This window comes from Fundulus heteroclitus, chromosome 4 (genome assembly GCF_011125445.2).
Source record: "Fundulus heteroclitus isolate FHET01 chromosome 4, MU-UCD_Fhet_4.1, whole genome shotgun sequence".
In the NCBI taxonomy this organism is placed as follows: Eukaryota; Metazoa; Chordata; class Actinopteri; order Cyprinodontiformes; family Fundulidae; genus Fundulus; species Fundulus heteroclitus.
This window is the reverse complement of record NC_046364.1, coordinates 4,554,562-4,573,058: the sequence shown is the minus strand read 5'-3', so window position 1 is coordinate 4,573,058 and position 18,497 is coordinate 4,554,562. Positions and strand designations below refer to the sequence as shown.

The window sequence follows — 18,497 nt, the reverse complement described above, 5'->3', positions numbered from 1 at the left end:
ACAACGCAGTCCAATGGGAGTGTCGCGACTCTTTTTATCTCTATGGCTCTGGCCCGAACCATGCAGACCCCTGTTCCCTGGATAGAACCAGCACTGAGAGCCATTGTGAACCATGACCAAGACAAAGAGCCAGACATGGATCCCTGCCCACCACCGAGGAAAGAAAAATTAAATTAAACCCACCCCAACACTAACATTCAAACAACTCCCACACCACATTCAACAACAGGCACCCAGGCTGGATTCCCCCCTCACCCCTCCCATCCCATCCCCACACAAGCAGAATTCATCCCCTTCAGGGGAGAGCATCTTGCATGAGATGTTAATGTCCATACCCCCCTCCCAACTCAACAGTTCCCAAGGCCCTCCATGCCACCAGGGGACCCGGGTAGGGCCAGACACCCAGTATACACTCGCCAAACCCCTAGCGACATACTCTACAGAGCCCAAGCCCCCGAAGCCCTGCCAGGACATCCGCCCAAGGACAACATACCCCAGGAACCTAGAGCTCACAAATCCACCCCAGATCCACCCAAGAGTATCACAGCTACCAGGTGTCGGCCAGCACAGAACCCCCATAGGCACCGCAAATGACACACCAGACATCCCACTCCGGGCAGCCCCCAGAGCCCCAAGACCCTGGCACCCCTGAATCAGCCACCACGAGCTACAGGACACATGTCATAGCCCCCCACTCCCACTAAGTGATGGAGCCGATCATTTGAGCCCAAGAAGATTGATCTGATGTGAAGGCAGAAGCTGTATTAAGACTTATATGATCCAACAAAAGATATCTATACTGATTGATACTGAGAATTATTTTGCTTTTCCAATTCATGAGGATGGTTTTCTTTGCAATACATAAGGCAGTGAAAGATATGCCAACTGATTTTTTCCCAAAGTGCTATCATCCAAGTTACCCAGCAAGCAAACTGAGGGGAAGGTGGAATTGTACATCTCAGACACTTGAACCTCTGAACCGATGTACATAACCATAGTGCATGGATATAATTTTCAGAATTATTGCCTGCGCTCTGTGAACAGATACAGTAGTTTAAGGGGGGGGGGGGTAGATCCAGGAACTCTACTATATTTATTAGAATTTGTAAACCATCTTTAATATGCTTAAATTTATTTTTAATTATAGATTTAATTTGTTGATATTATAAGAACAAACTCAGTTCCCTCAGCTACATATTCCAGCTATTCAATACCTTTACTCTTCCAGTAGGGAAAGTTTATCATTTAATTTTATTGTAGGATATAAGGATAATTCCAGATGGGTGTATGGCTGCATGGGATAAATGCTAACTCCATCATTTTAAGGAACTCCCACCCTCCTGTCAGAGAAGAGCTGATGTTGATATTTTTTAAAGTCTCTAGAGGTATTTTGCGTCACAACATGTAACTCAATCTAGAATTTCTCCTTCTCCTCTAACTCACATCCCACCCATGGGGGCATAACCACACATAACTTTGAACAGCACACAGTTACTTTCTAGGGTCAGACTCCTCAAACTATTTGACTCTCTTTTCACCGTCACAACATTCCTGAGAAACACCTCCTATAAGATAACACCTGCACCATTTCTCTTCCAAACTACAACCTAAGCTTCTGGTTTTGCTGCCTTTCCATTTATTCTCCTGCACACAGAGTTTATTCTTCCTCTATATCATGTCAGCCAACTCTCTAGTTTTTTCTGCCCTAGTCCCAACATTCAACGTCTCAAAGACCTGGACTTTTGCATTTACTCATCTCTCTCTGCCAATGGATAGATCTTCCTCTTCTTCTTTCCTTACCAACAGCATCCCAATATCCACCAGTAACTTCATGGACACCCACACCAGTAGCAGTCATTGAAACTGGGGCTTTGACTGATCCCGATCATGTTACTGACTCTTTGTAAAGGTTTTACACCGGATAATCTTCCTGACACATCCTGCTGCATTTGTCTGGGCTTGGGACTGGTCCAAAATAGGACACAGGGCACTGTGCGCCATTGTCCAACAATGTCCATATGAATCCCTCCAGAGGTGCACCTCCAATCACTTCTTCTTCTTGAACTTCAAGCGAACGCTGGGCTTCAACACAAGATACAGAAGGGAAAAAAGTTGGAGTCAAGATAAATTGTTAGACAATTATGCTAATTTACTTTGATAGGTGAGGTGTAACTTGCTGTTATTTATGGAAAGTGCATTGTTGGGACATCAAGTTATGACTGCTTTTAGGGAGTGTCATGATTTATACATTATTATTATACATTGTTTTTTTTCTTGTTATGTTACTGCTTGTATTTACCTCATGTTTTGTGTTTTTTAACCTGTTAAAAGGGTACATTTTCTTTACTAACAAATCGATCCATAATTTCTCAACACCAATATTGTCTTTGAAATATGCTTCTTTATTGGGCAGATTATTACATTCTTGCACAAATAATGTTCATTGCAGAGCAGAAATTCCTTATCTCATACTTTAGTGTTTTCTTCCCCTTTAAGACAAATATTTTTTGTAGTTATCTATAATCCCTAAATTCCAAAGCAAAAACAAAAAACAGCTAAATAGATGTGGTTAATATAGAAGCTTGCTATTTAATCCTCAGTGGTTTTCAGAACAAAAGCAGTTTAATGAAAACTTCGTAGTAGTTTAATAACCGAAAGAGGTGAAGACTTACTGTAACAAAATACTAATTTGCCAGACAAAAATCAACCTTATCAGCATGCAAAACCAAAAGGTAACATTGGTAAAGTAATCCTCAAGAAACAAACTACAAAAATTATTTAAAAGTTTACATTTATTTTATATCTCTGCTCCAAACAGGAAATGAACATAACTTTGTGAAGGTGGAAACTAACAATCTGGGGACATCCTACGACTTCAACTTGGTTATGCATTACAGGCCTTTGTTCAAATTAAAAAAACTGCAACATTCCAATATTAATGTTTCTGTTTTTTCTTTTACAGATGAACTTTAGGAACAACAGGGACACGAAATTTAGGAAAACCCAAAAAGTATTTTTGTTGAAACAAATGGCTGTTTTGCAGACTCCTTATTTTTTTGTGAAGATATGCTACAGTTCAGTGGCTTATATGTGTTGAAGGTCTATCTATGATTGACCAAGTTCAGGTTTGACAGTATGAAGGAATGTTTCTTGTGTCAAGAAAGAAAATTGTGTCAAGAAAATAGAAAGATGGCTTCTATGTTTTGAGGGTCCATCTATAACTGCATAACGTTTAACTATTTTTGTGTGAAGAAAATGGAAAAATGGACAAAGTAGCTAACATAATGCAAATAAAGGATAAAATATTAACTTAAATCTCCAGTTTTGGAGGATATTGAGACCAATTCGATAGCTGGTGAGAAATCGTACAGAAAATTCTCACTTGATCTTAAGCCTGGGTATTTTAAACTAAGGTTAATCTATTTCTGAACTCTCAGTTTGGTTCAATTCTGTTTATTAATATAATGCCAACAAAATATTATACATCCTGTTTACAGATAGAAACATATATAGTCCACTCAATTGAAATATATAGATTAAAAGTCAGTCATAAACGTTTTAAAATTCAAACAAACCATTCAAGTTCAGTTTATTTGTTTAATTTTTTTAATCTAGGTAAAACCAGTCTATTGAATTTATTCACCGATTTAGCAATAATCCTCACATCTGAACGAGCATAACGACAGTGGACAATTGATTGTGTTGCTTACTTTGCAGAACTCCCCTTCAGGGGCGTGATAGTGGCACAGGTGTAGACCCATTAAGCCTCTGCCCACAAGTTGGCTGTCCTCAGTTCGAGTCTCGGCCAGTGGACCTTTGCACCCGTCTCATCCCTCTCTTTCAACCCCATTTCCCTACCGTCAAGGAAAAAAGAAAGAAACCTCCAGCAGAACCTGGCTGATTGAGCATGTCCATCAGATTGGGGGTTTAAGAATATAAAAAAGACACAAACACACACACAAAAAAAACAGATGTTCTCTTCTGTACTGAAATAAAAGTCAAGAGTTAATCTAAGTTTTTTGCTCTTTTAGTGGCCTCAACATGAAGAGAAAACAGCTAAAGATTCATTATTAACTTGATGAATTTGACTTTGTAAAGTAGCTTAAGATTACATTTATTGTGAATTAGTGCTATATGAATCAAATTGAATTGGATTAATTTGAACCAGTTGTGAAACATTTAGGATGAAAAATGGCACACAGAGTAGGTGAGGGCAATAAGTCCTTTGATTGCTTTGTCTAGGAGGGAGACAGGGTTAAACACCGAAAGACGGATACAGGTTTATCATCTACAGAAGATGGTTTCCTCTTGGAAACAGCTAAACGGAAAAGCTTGGCCAGATTTTGCATTAAACAGCAGAAACAAAGACACAGCATCAAGGTAATGGCTCCAGTAACTGCAGATAGTTCATCATTGGAGAGTAGTAGGAGAATGTAGCATAGTGAAGGTAAGCGGTCTTAACTGTATGTCTTCCAACAGCCTAAACCATCACCACAATAACACAGGGTAGCCTGAGCCACTCTAACAATAAGCTTTGTGAAACGGAAGGTTTTAAGCCTGGTCTTAAAAGTAGACGGGGTGTCTGCCTCAGAGACTAAAACTGGGAGTTGGTTCCAGAGGAGAGGATCCTGAAAACCGATAGGTCTGTCAGAACCGGTTTCACTGAGAGTCTTCAGCTCTATGTTAAGAAAGCAGCAACTAAAATCCTTTAAATGTGCCTGTTTTTGAACACTAAATATTTACCGTTTTAAATTGTATTTTGAAACTGCAGCAGTAACTTCTGCATTTCATTTTCAGAATTACCTGGACTTTATATATTTTATGTCTCTTGTCCACCATGATGTGTGCTCCTGCATTGGCGAAGAGGTCTTGTGGGTGTTTTATTTGGCTAAATAAAGGTTTATTGTAACAAAAAAATTTAAAAGGATCTGCCTCCCATTCTACTTTTAGAGACTGTAGGAACCACCAGCAGACCTGCAGCCTGAGAGCAAAGTGCCCTGTTAGGAACATACGGGGTAATCAGAGCTCTGATATATGATGGAGCTTGATAATTAAGGGCTTTACACGCTAGAAGAAGAATTTTAAATTCTATTCTTGATTTAACATGAAGCCAATGAAGGGAAGCTTAAATAGGAGAAATATGATCCCTCTTGTTGATTTTCATCAGAACTCTGACTGCAGCATTTTGGATCAGCTGAAGACTTCAAACTGTATTTAAGGAAAAATAAATTGCCCTAATACTAATGACATTAGCTACTGATTTGCGTTCCTGTCTTTATTTGCATGTCATTTGCTGTGTTGCAGAGACTCCTGTGCGACCTGATGACATCGCTGTGCCGAATACGAGGAGCAGGAATGCAGACCCCTGCATTGTCAGAGGCTGCAAGTCACCCAAATCTGGACCCTATGTGCTCTAATTACAGTAAGCATATCTGATGTTAAAAAGTTATTAGTCATGTAAGTAGTATAAAAGTTTTCTGTTATGTACCATAGACTTTACTTGATTCAGATTACCTCCATTTCTTTTCTGAACCTGAATCAGGGTAGGAACACAACCACACTCACAACAATAATCCCATCCCTGTAAGGATATTGCATTGACATGCATTCATTTGAGCCCAACCTCACCGCACTGCTTTCAAAAAGCCTTGAAAAAGTTAATGACTATGACTAGAAAAGGTCCTAAAGGCATCAAAAATGCAAGTAGGCAGAAAAAACTGTTTGGCCACTCCTCTTGTCTGAATTGGAAATGTTTATTGCTTGATTTAACTGGTTGGTTTCCTTGCTCTGACCTGGGACTTCAAATATAGCCCCAACATAGTGATTGGGGTTTAGATTGAGACCATCCAAAAAAACAAGCCAAATGCTTCCTGGTGAAATAAAATAGTCATATAAGATGAAGATAAGCTTCTCTCTTATTATACTTACTCAATACATATACTTCCAAAAATGGATCACTTTGTTTTAAAATTGTGCAATGCTTTCAGCTAATATTGCTGCTACTGCAGAATCAAAGCTTGCAAATCGCAGCCTTTACTTGTGAGAGATTAACCCAGGGCCGAACCTCTGTCATAATTACATGCATGCTATCTGAATTCACCCATATCTTCAAATATGAGCAAAGTAGTGGTAAAGTTGTTGTTTCAATTTGTTTGTTTTTCCCATTTCTTTGTTTCTTTGTTTGTTTTCCTTAACAACCTTTCCCACCTTGGGTGTCCAATACTGTGGTCTGACGCGTGAAATTAAATCTGGGAGATGATTATTGTGTGTCCTTTAATGGTTTATTGTAACAAATTAAACTTGAGTATAACAAAAGTTTGCAGTGCCAATCACGGTCAATGACTGTCTCAGCTTGTATCAGACACAGCTGCTGTCCCGCTTCACAGCATTTTAAAGGCGCAGTTCCCGCATTCACCTATAGGTGGAAACATGGAAAAAACTGGCATAGAAATTAAGATATATAGAAATTAAGAAAGTATGTTGTCAAATAATTAAAATAAACAAATGGCTCCTACACACCGGCCCCTAATTGGGACCTGAAGTACCAATTACCATTAAAAAATAAAAAGAAAGGAGCCTAAAGCTATAACAAACATAATAAATAAAGAGAATAAACATTGTACTCATCTTAGAGTTCTTTCAGCTGGATCTGGGTCTTCTGAACCCTCAAGAAGCAAGCAGACCTTGGTGATTGGCCTCTCTAGGAAACCAGTCTTGGTTCTGATGGTCAAGCTTCTAGCCAGGCCTTTAGAATCAGCTCGAACTTCAGTGACTCTTCCAAGGGGCCAGGTACCTCGAGGTGCAGTGTTGTCCACTATAAGCACTAAATCTCCTCTTTGGAACCCCCTCTTCACTCTGAACCACTTCTGTCTCTCTTGCAGCATTGGGAGATATTCCTGGGTCCACCTTTTCCAAAACAAATCTGCTAGATATTGCACTTGTCTCCAGCGTCTTCTTGTGTATTGGTCGGATTTGCTGAAGAGTCCTGGTGGTAGCACAGGTTGGGTGTTCAACAAAAGAATGTGATTGGGCGTTAGTGCCTCAACATCCTGCCCATCCTCCTTCACAGTTTTTAATCGGACGTCTGTTTAGGATTGACTCAACTTCGCAGAAAAGTGTTTCAAGGCTTTCATCATAAAGTAGTTGTTTCTTCAAAATGGAATGAAGAACTTGTCGCACCATGCGAATGAGTCTCTCCCAAAAACCTCCGTGATGGGACGCTGCTGGTGGGTTGAAACTCCATTCCACTCCTTTCTGCAGCATCACACTCTGGATTTTGTGTACATTCAATTCAGTTATTGCTCTTTGAAGTTCATTTTTTGCTCCAACCAGATCAGTGCTGTTGTCCGACCTTATGTGGGCTACTTGGCCTCGTCTGCATACGAATCTCCGTAAGGCATTGATGCAGGAATCCGAGTCCATGGAGCGAGCCATTTCAAGATGGACGGCCCTGCTTGATATGCATGTAAATATCACACCATACCTTTTCAGGGAACTGCGTCCCTTCTTTATCTCAAAAGGTCCGAAGTAGTCAACTCCAGTATTTGTGAATGGTGGCAGGTCAGGTGTCAGTCTTTCTTTTGGCAGATCTGCCATCTTTTGCTCTCCCAATTAGCCTCTCCAGCGTCTGCACACAACACACTTGGTCAAGACCTTTCTAGTCGTGGAGTTGGCATTCACAATCCAATATTTTTGATGCAGTTTGGAGAGGACATGATTTCTTCCACTATGGCCAAGCTGCTGGTGGATGTGTCGAATTAGCAGTGTTGCCACATGATGGTTTTTGGGAAGAATCACGGGTCTCTTCTGTTCAATTGGCATTGCTGACCTGTTCAACCTGCCTCCAACACACAACATTCCATTTTCCAAAATGGGATCTAACTTGCAGATGCTGCTATGTGTGCTTACAGCCTTCCCTTCCTTCAACATTTTAATTTCCCTTGCAAAGCCTTGAATTTGACAAAACTGAACGATGCTTTTCTCTGCTTTGTCCAGATTAACCAAATTCAAAGTTGTGGGTTGGTCTATGTTAATAGTCATGTCCAAGCTAATTTTTTTGTTTTTCACCTTTTACAAAAGAGTTTATTTGAATTTCAAGTACCATGCTACTGCTCTTTTTAGTTTGTGCCAGTCTGAAAAGTGCTCTAGTAGCTGGTTTGTTGGATTGTCCCTTTGGTCCTCCTTCACAACAACACTGAACACAGTGGTGCTCCTTTTCACCTCTGGGTCATCTTGAGCAAGTGAGAGAGTCCCCATGGGGTTTTGAGGCCATTCCTCTTCCAATCTACACAGAAATTCTGGTCCCTGTAACCATTGCTTGCACTTCACCAATGTGCTTGCACTCACTCCTCTTGACGCCATGTCAGCCGGGTTCAGTTTGGTTGGTATGTACTTCCATTGTGTTGTTTCTGTGTGGTTTCTAATAAAGGAAATTCTGTTTGCAACAAAGGTGTGGAATCTTGTGGTGTCATTTGCAATGTATTTATATACAGATTGACTGTCTGTCCAGAATGTGGTTGCACTGAGTGGATATTCAATTTCTTTTTTCAGCATTTTGTCCACTTTTGCTGCTAGCACTGCAGCAGTGAGCTCCATGCGTGGAATGGTCATTTGCTTTAGTGGAGCAACTCGTGCTTTACCAAGCATAAACACGACATGGATCTTGTTGGTGGTGGTCATTCTTAGGAAGCTGTGCTGTGCCATAGCCATGGTCACAAGCATCTGAGAAGTGATGGATTTCAAAATGCAGAGGTGACTTAAGGTCAGGTGGTTTCAAACATCTGGACACATTGAAGTCCTTCAGAACCTCAAGACTGCTCAGCCATTTCTGCCAGCTATCAGAAGCTGATTGAGGTACTCTGTCATCCCACTCACATTTAGACTTGCATAACTCTTGCAAAAGTAGCTTTGCTGGAAGGATGAGAGGGCTCAAAAAACCTAATGGGTCGTAAATTGAGCTTACTGTGGAGAGGATGTTTATGCGTTTGTGTGGTCTATCCTTCACAATGATGTTGAATTTGAAGACGTCCTCCTCAACACTCCACAGCAGTCCAAGCGCTCTTTCAAGAGGCAGTTTGTCTCTGTCCAACTCAAGCTCTCCAATGTCACGTGCTCTATCTTGCTTTCGGATGCTTGCGATTACTGCTTTGCTGTTGCTCTGCCACTTGGTCAGGTGGAATCCTCCTTTCTCACACAGTGAAGAGACCTGCTTGACCAATTCAATGGCTTGTTGTTCTGTTGAGAAAGATTTCAAGAGATCATCCACATAGAAATTGCATTGCACAGTTTTTACAATGTCTGGATGGTATAAATCACTGTTGTCTTTGGCTGCTTGCTTGAGTGCAAAGTTTGCACAGCTTGGAGAAGAGGCAGCTCCAAAAAGATGCACCAACATCCAATATTGAAGAGCTGGCTTACTGATGTCCCCATTTGGCCACCATAAGAACTGCAAAAAGTCTATGTCTGATTTAGTGACTCGGACTTGGTGAAACATCTTCTGAATGTCTGCCATCACTGCGACGTGCTCTTGTTTGATTCTCAAGAGAACTCCTAGGAGAGAGCTTGTCAGATCTGGACCTGGCAAGAGTTCTGAGTTCAAAGAGGTTCCACAGTAAGTTGCACCGCAGTCAAAAACAACTCTAAGTGTTCCCTTCTTAGGGTGGTACACCCCATGATGTGGAATGTACCAAAGTCTTCCATCAGTTCTTTCAATTTAATTTTCAGGCACCATTTCATCATGTTCATTACTAATAACTTCAGAGAGAAAGTCAGTGTATTCAGCTCTGAATTGACTGTTCTTTAAAAATTTCTTTTTCAAGGAAGCAAGCCGCTGTTCTGCCACTTGGTAGTTGTGTGGCATAACAACGCCTTTGTTTCGAAAAGGTAAGTCTAAAACATAATGTCCATTGAGTAATTTAACAGATTGTTGGCTGTTAATAACTTCCCATGGTTCAAGCGCTTTTGGAGCATTGCTGCCAATCAACAACTCCACATTCGCTTTGATTCTGGGAATCTTTACCTCTTTCAAGTAGGTGAAAGCTCTGAGTTCAACTTCACTGGGTATGCTGTTGGTGCTCACTGGCATGTTGCTCTGGGTGTACACCTCAGGTAAGTTGATGAACTCCTTGGAATCAATGGCGCTCACCTCCAGGCCTGTAATGATGTTTGCAGATGTGGCCTTCTCTTGCGACATGGTACGGAGCAGTATGTTGGTTTTCCTTACTGAAAGATTTAATTTGTTCATAAGGTTAGTTGTGCAAAATGTAGCCAAACTTCCTGGATCAAGAAAGGCGTATGTTTGTATAATTTTGCTTCCTTTTGAGTGTTTCACTTTCACAGGAACAATAGGCAGCAAGCAGTCTGCACCATTGTCCCAGTCACCGGCCCCGGCATGCTCTCCAGCTCTGAGTGACACCTGTGCGCTGTTAACAGGAGCTGGAACAGATCGGTCTGCATTAATGTGTAGCATACTGGGATGATTATTTTTACAAATTGAACAGTTAAGCCGCTTTGGGCAATCTTTACTCAAATGTCCAACCTTTTTCAAGCATCCAAAACATACTCCATTTTGTTTAAAGAATACAATTTTTTCTTTATGCAGCTTTGATTTGAAATGCAAGCATGATTCCAATTCATGAGCTCCATTACAAAACATACACGAAAGATGTGCATTTCTGTGTTCTTGTGGATTCACATTTACATTTGTGGCAAATGTTCCTTTAGATTTTGGTTTCGGTGTTACCTTGGGTTTTCCACGGACAGAGCTTGCATCCTGGATGTTGCCATAGATTGGGTCTGACAATATGCTGGATTGTCTCTCAATGAAAGTGACTAAATCAAGCATTTTAATCCTACCCACGCTCTGCAGCTCGTGTGCTTCTGCACGCCATTTTGCTCTCAACCTGAATGGGAGTTTCAGCATAACATTTCTTAGGTTAGTCACAGTGTTCAATTCATCCATGTAGTGTAGATCTTCCATAGCATTACAGCATGTTCTAAGAAACAAAGCGTGTTCTTTCAATGACTTGGGATCTTCCGATTTGATCACAGGCCAATTTAGAGCCTTTTCCACATATGCACAAGAAAGTCTATATTCATTGCCAAAGGTCTCTTTCAGCAGTTGCTTTGCTTTGAGGTAGCCTCTACTTGCAGCCATGTGCTGACAACTCTTCACAAGATCATGTGCTTGACCCTTTGTGTACTGCATTAAAAAGTGAAATCTGTCTTGGTCATCTTTGCTTTTCCTTTCAATAACATGTTCAAACGTTTGCATGAATGACTGATACTGAAGAATGTCTCTATCAAAAACAATCAGATTGATTTTTGGCAGTGTAGAGAGCCTTTGTTGTTTAACCATTATGTCTGTTAATTGATTCTGCTTTTCAAGAACAGTTGTTAAAATTGCAGACTGTTGACTTGTGTTCGTTGAGAAATTATTGGGACTTATATGTGTGGGAATCTGAGTCGGCAACGTAAACATTCTCTGAGTATTTTCTTGTTGTAAGCTCTCAATAGTTAGCAATTGTGAGAGTGGTCTCCCAACAGGTTCTTTGGGTCTCACTACAGGCTGATTTTCCTCTGCCTGAACAGGTGAATTATGCGCTGCATTAAGGTATGCGTTCATGGCATCTTGTGATGTGCTCAGTGGGTCCATAACTTGTACATTCTCAGCGTTTTTCAGATAATTGATTTTTGCAGTTGTTGCTGCTATATCAGTAAGGATGTCTAGCGTTTCTCTTCTCTTTCTAAGTTCAGCACGTTTCTTTTCAAGTTGTTCTTGTTCGTGTTCTAATGCGTGCTTATCTTTTAAAGCCGCTGCTTTTGCAATCAGTGCGGCGCGCTCGGCCTCCGCCCTTATGCGTAAAGATGCGCTTGAGGAATTGCTCCTAACAGAGGAGCAAACAGAGCGCTTGTCGTCTTCTTCAATATTTGTTTGCGTATCTGGTGATGCCTCAGACAAAGGCGGTTCGACTGAGACACTGTCTTGCTTCAAATGTCCGAAATTTGCGAACCATGTTTCGACATTTGCAAGGAACGCGTTGATTTGCTCCATATGAGGCTCCAACCACGTTTTTGTATCAATGATTTTGTCTTCTTCATCTAACATTTCTTGATACGATACATTTATGGCTTTGAATTCTTTCAACATATCATTATACTTAAGCATATTGCCTTTAATCTCTTCCACATGTTCATTATTTTCCATAAGCCTGTTCACAATATTCATCCGTCGCGTTAGATGCGACATTTTACCAGACCTTAAGGCACGGAGATTTGCTGCAACCTGTCTTGGCTCTGCAGACGGGCCTGGAGCTTCCTCTCTGTCGGAGTCATCCATTTCTCAACACAAAACAGTTTGTTAGAAACTTTCCAAACGAAGTAAATACTTTCCTCCTTTAGTATTTAAAATGAAATCAATTATTCGTCCTGCAGCGTTTCTTTCAACACTCTTGTTCTTTCAAGCAAAACTTAAGCTCCACGCTCATCCAAAATTAAACTTTCGTTTCTTAAATAATTTCTGAAATAATGTCTTTCCAACTTAAATCCATTTCAATCCAGGTTCACTTGTATAGTCCAAAGAACTTAATGTGGCACGTACCTCCTTCAAGGTGTATTCCTTTGTTTCGAGTTGGCGTGGCGGCCTCATTCAAACAATTCCATCTTTCGGCATCCACGCAATCCAATCTTCATAGTCGTTTCCATACATCAAGCAGAGTAATTGACTAATTGTAGTGGTAAAGTTGTTGTTTCAATTTGTTTGTTTTTACCATTTCTTTGTTTCTTTGTTTGTTTTCCTTAACAACCTTTCCCACCTTGGGTGTCCAATACTGTGGTCTGACGCGTGAAATTAAATCCGGGAGATGATTATTGTGTGTCCTTTGATGGTTTATTGTAACAAATTAAAGTTGAGTATAACAAAAGATCAGTCCAAGTTTGCAGTGCCAATCACGGTCAATGACTGTCTCAGCTTGTATCAGACACAGCTGCTGTCCCGCATCACAGCCTTTTAAAGGCGCAGTTCCCGCCTTCACCTATAGGTGGAAACATGGAAACAAACTGGCATAGAAATTAAGATATATAGAAATTAAGAAAGTATGTTGTCAAATAATTAAAATAAACAAATGGCTCCTACACAGTTGCATATTATATTCAGCATTTTCTATTATTTTCATCAGATTCTGCTGACCAACAACATGTTTCTTTACATAGTCCAAGAGATCTCACTTATGTCTCCGGTCCTTTTGTAAGTGCTTCAGGTGTTAGAGCAAATGTGTGTTTCTCACTATGCATTGTCAGTTCTCCACCACGTTGAGGTTTAGTCAGCATGCTAGACGGACACATCTAACAAGCATGTGCACCTCTTTACTGATATATGGTGGTGGTAGCATCATGATTTGGGACTCTTTCATTGCCAGTAGTGAAGTACATAAATGGATGGAATAATAAGTTCACTTCAAATTATCAGCTGTCTGTTTTACATGGTTGGGTCTTCCTGTAGGATGCACATTCAAGATGCTTTAGGAATGAATAATCGAGGCTGACACCAATACTGTGGTCTGACGCGTGAAATTAAATCCGGGAGATGATTATTGTGTGTCCTTTGATGGTTTATTGTAACAAATTAAAGTTGAGTATAACAAAAGATTTATAATAATAAGTTCACCTCAAATTATCAGCTGTCTGTTTTACATGGTTGGGTCTTCCTGTAGAATGCACATTCAAGATGCTTTAGGAATGAATAATCAAGGCTGACACTCTGCTTCTGGAAAGGACTTCTTAAAGCTCCGATATAAACACCATCTTAAATGTGTGGGCTTAGCATAACAGCCCGAAAACTAAAGTAACACTTCCCATTCTACCAAGAATAGTAGTCAAATGTCCCACCAGAACAATAGGAGAAGCTTGCTGGCAACCACAAAACTGTGGTAATCAACAAGCAACCGGTTAACAATTAGCTGCGGCCTGCGGGTGTTGGGGGGCTTGTATTTCAGGTGTTGGTCCTACCTCGGCCGTCAGAGGGGAGGACAGTACATCTCCCTAGAGAAAAGCAAGTGTCTGCACCACTCCAAGGTGCAACATAAGGTTCTTCACGCTCTGGGCTTCAACCATGAACAGGTCCGCACTGACAGAGACAAATATGTCCAAATTCTCTTCAAGAACATTAAACCAGGTCAGTTCACACACAAACGTGAAGATTTATGTTATTTTAAACAAATGTAAATTATTTATTGATTCATGGTTTAAAGTGTAATAACAGCATAACATTTTCCTTTGTGGTTGTCTGTGAAGAACAACAGTACAACTTCATGAAAGTAGAAACTAATAACCTGGGAACTCCTTACGACTTCAACTCAGTCATGCATTATGGCAAGTAAGTCTTTGCTGTCATGGAAGGTTTTTTTATTTAAATGAGAGGCTGATAGTTGCCCTTGTTATAAAAATGCTGTTTTTTATATCTTTCATGACTTTTTTGTTTTGTATTGCAGGCATGCCTTTTCCAAAAATGGGCGGCCAACCATCGCTGCCAAGTCCAGCCTTATCTGCAGCTTTGGAAACAGAGATCGAATGAGCAAGACTGATGTCGACCGTGTCAACAAACTTTATAACTGCAGGAATAATTAAAACTAAAGCTCTCCACTTTCTCAGAAATTAGGCACAGTTACATTATTATAAGATTTTTCACATTAGTTATTTTAATATCAGTGGAAAGCATAATTATAAAATTCATCTCACATGGGCCTCATTTTTTAAGTGAAACCATGAATCGTTTTACATTAATTTGCCTTGTGCATGCTTTATGGTTGGCTTGGAAAGTGTTTAACAGATTTTGACAGTACATGAAATAATCTTTATTCTTTATGCTGTCTTATGCATATGCATATTAAAAGTTGCAAATTGAAAAGCCGGCGTGATGATTTGTGTGAAGAAACTCCTGCAGTTAATGTTGTAAGCTTTATCATCTAAAAAAATACCATATCCAACCTCCCTAACCTGCAGGACATTTAAACCCAGCGAGGTCAAGGGCTGTGAAGATCCTGAGGCAACCTAACCATCCTGAAATAAGGTAAAAAACACATATCACTAAGCATTTTATTGCTGTATGTGTGATAAATAAAAATTATCTTTTCATTCAAATTTAATCATATTTTTAAGAAACACCATTTTCAGATGGTGTAAACATGACGTTCTTGTCACTTGGTCCAAAAGTATATCAGTATTGCATCAAATTCCTATTTTAGTTTCTCCATTTGGTTTAGCTCTTCCTGTATACGTGCAGGTTGTTGCTGTTGCTCAAGTACTATGGTTTGGAGAGGTAGGGTTAAGGCTTCCCAAAAGTGGCACATATGGCTGTTGTTTCAGTTCTTTCCCTCAATAAATTAAATCATCATTTGAAAACTGCATTTTTATTACTTCATGTTATCTTTATTTGTAAAATTAAATTAATCTAATGATCTAAAATATTTGCGAGTTAAAAAACAAAACCAAAAAAACAGCCATTGTCAAAAAAGCAAACACATTAGTGTCTCCTTCGGTGGTGACACTCACCAAAGGGTGGTGACAGTCTGTGGTTTGTATTTCCTGATTTAGTTCAAGACCATGAGATCATTTTCAAAACTCCCCAAAGTAACAAAAGTCCAGACAATATTTACAGGGCCCTTAAAATAGATCAAATGAAGAAACTGACACGAGGCAAAAAATATCAAGAACCAACAAAACAAAACTTCAAACTAACTGCTCAAAAAAAAAAAACTGACCTTTCACATAACAAACAAAGGGGGCTTAAATAGTGGCTGATCAGACCAGACTGACACATTGAGGTAGAGGGAAAGGAAACATCTACACAACTTTAACAAAAATAACTAAACGCAGTTATTTGAAGGATTAAATTAAAAAAACTAAAAACTAAACACAACAAAATAAGCAAATCTCAAAAGCAAAATAAAGATTATGCAAAAAGGTTAGAATGAGGACTCCATGGTCTTCCTCCCTAGTGGAACTCCAGATGGTACCACCCAATCAGTCAGTCAATCTGGGATTGGAGGGTGCTAGCCAGAGTCCTCTGCTTCAACTCGGTTGAAGGTACTCCCCAACTGTGTGGCTGCAGGTGTGGCCATCAGTTATTTTGACAGAACATTACAAGGAGGAGCAAGGTAATAGGTGTTATGCCATTTCATGATGTGACAGACCACATTTCCCATGACACGGTCAAAATGGCCACCGACTCCCATCATGAAATACGATCAAAATGGCCACCGGCCATTACAACGAGATAACGTTGCTATGGCAGGGTATGAAAGAGCCTGCAAGCTCCAAATCTTCCTTTTTCACTGGCGTCTCGCCAACTGGGAAGACACATACAGCTGTTTCATCCCATTGGGACCCCCCACCCCACCCCATGTGGCATGTGCTATATTTCTCGCCTGACCGAGAACTTCCGAAGCAAACTCATCCCTGCATTGCCGATGCAGGAGGTCGACTTTAAAAAGAACTTTGAATTCACTTCGATCAGAGACTGAGAGCCGCTCATCTCCCAGTGATCGTCACGGAACGACACTTTCGTTTTGGCCAGACAAAGCGTCTGAAACGCCCAGAGACCGAAGGGATTTTCCTCCCGTTCCTCGCTGCTCGTCGGACCGGCACCGCCGAAGCTGCTGACACCACAGATTTGCAGACCCGAAACCAGGACACTCGCTGAGGCAACGTCAGAGTAAAGAAAAGATTTTCCTTTTGTCTTTTCACCTGTTATGCCCCCTATGTCTAGGGGTTCATACGGAGGTAACATAAAACTGTGTCCAGAGAAGCGGAGTGGCATGTGAAAGGGTTTATTTACAAAGGAAGGGTTTTACAATAACCAAAACACAATATTCTAAACTCAATTAATAGAACCAAAGAAAAGGGCTAATGATTTTAGGGATGTTGAATACAAAAGAAAATACATAAGGTTCACCGGGTCAGGTTAAAGATAACTCAAACCACCCAAGAGGACTAAGACAATAAAAGTACACACAAAGGGAGCCTCAAAACCTCCCACACATGAGCTACAAGCTAATACAAGGTCAAACTACCACCAAAGCAAAGCGGCTTAAACAAAACAAGCACCACTGGTTCAAACAACCCAATGCAGACCACTGCACAAGCACCTTCCTACTAGCTGTCTTCCCCCTGAAGGAATGAGTCCAAGAGTCTTTTATAGTACAGGTGGGCCTCATCAGCGGTCTGATTGGCATGGCAGTCCTCCGCTGGTCCAATGAGGTCGCAGCTCCTCTGCAGCCTCCCGGCAGCCAATCAGGTACTTGTTCTGTCACAGCTAAATTTGCATAGCACACAAGCCGGCACAGCCTCAAGAGACAGGGGCCGTAACATCACCCATAAGGTGATATACCTGCTGCATCTCTCACATTAAATCAAGTGAGTTGCTGAGGTGGCGCCGGTGTTTGAGGCTTGCCGTCTGACTCTCCTCCTGTTTTGTCTTTGTCTGCTGTCCGCTTTTAATCTTATTACAAGTGTAAACTCTCTGATTATGTATGATAGCCAAACATTGCTGGACATTGGTGCCTCAATTGGAAATATGTTACCGAGGACCTATCCTACAGACATGCCCCCTGCTGTTGGGCATTCCAGCTCACCTGTGTCGTTTCTGGACGCTACCTTTCCGATGGAAGCGAGCGCGCCCAATTATTATTATTATATTATACTATATCAGTGTTGTAGTCAAGTCACTATGCCTCGAGTCCGAGTCCAGGTTCGATAGGCCGCATATGAAGGATGTTAAAGCCGCAAACGGCGTCGATCGGCCCTCGCAGCCAAGCGCACTCCGGCCTATTGGCTACCGCCGCGGCTCTGGCCGGCGGACGGGGTTCGCGTGGGTGGGCATTGGTCTTGATGCCCATAGGTCCCCCTCTGCTCCACTGTCATGTGGTGTCCCACAGGGCTCAGTTCTAGGCCCACTTCTTTTCTTATTGTACCTTCTTCCTCTGGGCTCTATTTTTAGAAAATATGGGATTGCTTTTCATTGCTATGCAGATGACACAGATAAATTTACCGCTAAAGAATGTAGACTCCACCTCTCTTCAGTCTCTGTTTTTATGTCTGGAAGATGTAAAGGCCTGGGTGGCCCTACATTTTTTGAAACTTAATGAAGACAAGACAGAGGTAGTGATCTTTGGCAGATCCACTGCTGATTCCTTGACTAATCTTGGCTCTTTGGCCCAGTATGTTAAGCCGGTTATTACTAATTTAGGGGTTAAGATGGATGCTGGTCTTGAGATGGAAGCACACATCAGAGCCGTTATAAAATCCTGGTTTTTCCACTTAAGGCAGCTAGCCAAAGTAAAACCTGTTCTTTCCAGACAGCACTTCGAAACAGCATTTGTGTCCACACGGCTGGATTACTGTAACTCACTTTATATAGGAGTCAGTGATTTATATATTTCCCAGCTTCAGAGGGTACAAAATGCTGCTGCACGTCTTTTAACAGGTACATGAAAATTTGACCA

General features: G+C 40.9%; 1 pseudogene; it reads left to right on the top strand.

Moving 5' to 3' along the window:
• The first annotated feature begins 4,191 nt into the window (after positions 1–4,191).
• Positions 4,192–14,730, top strand: LOC105923654 (annotated as a pseudogene).
• Positions 14,731–18,497: the final 3,767 nt, after the last annotated feature.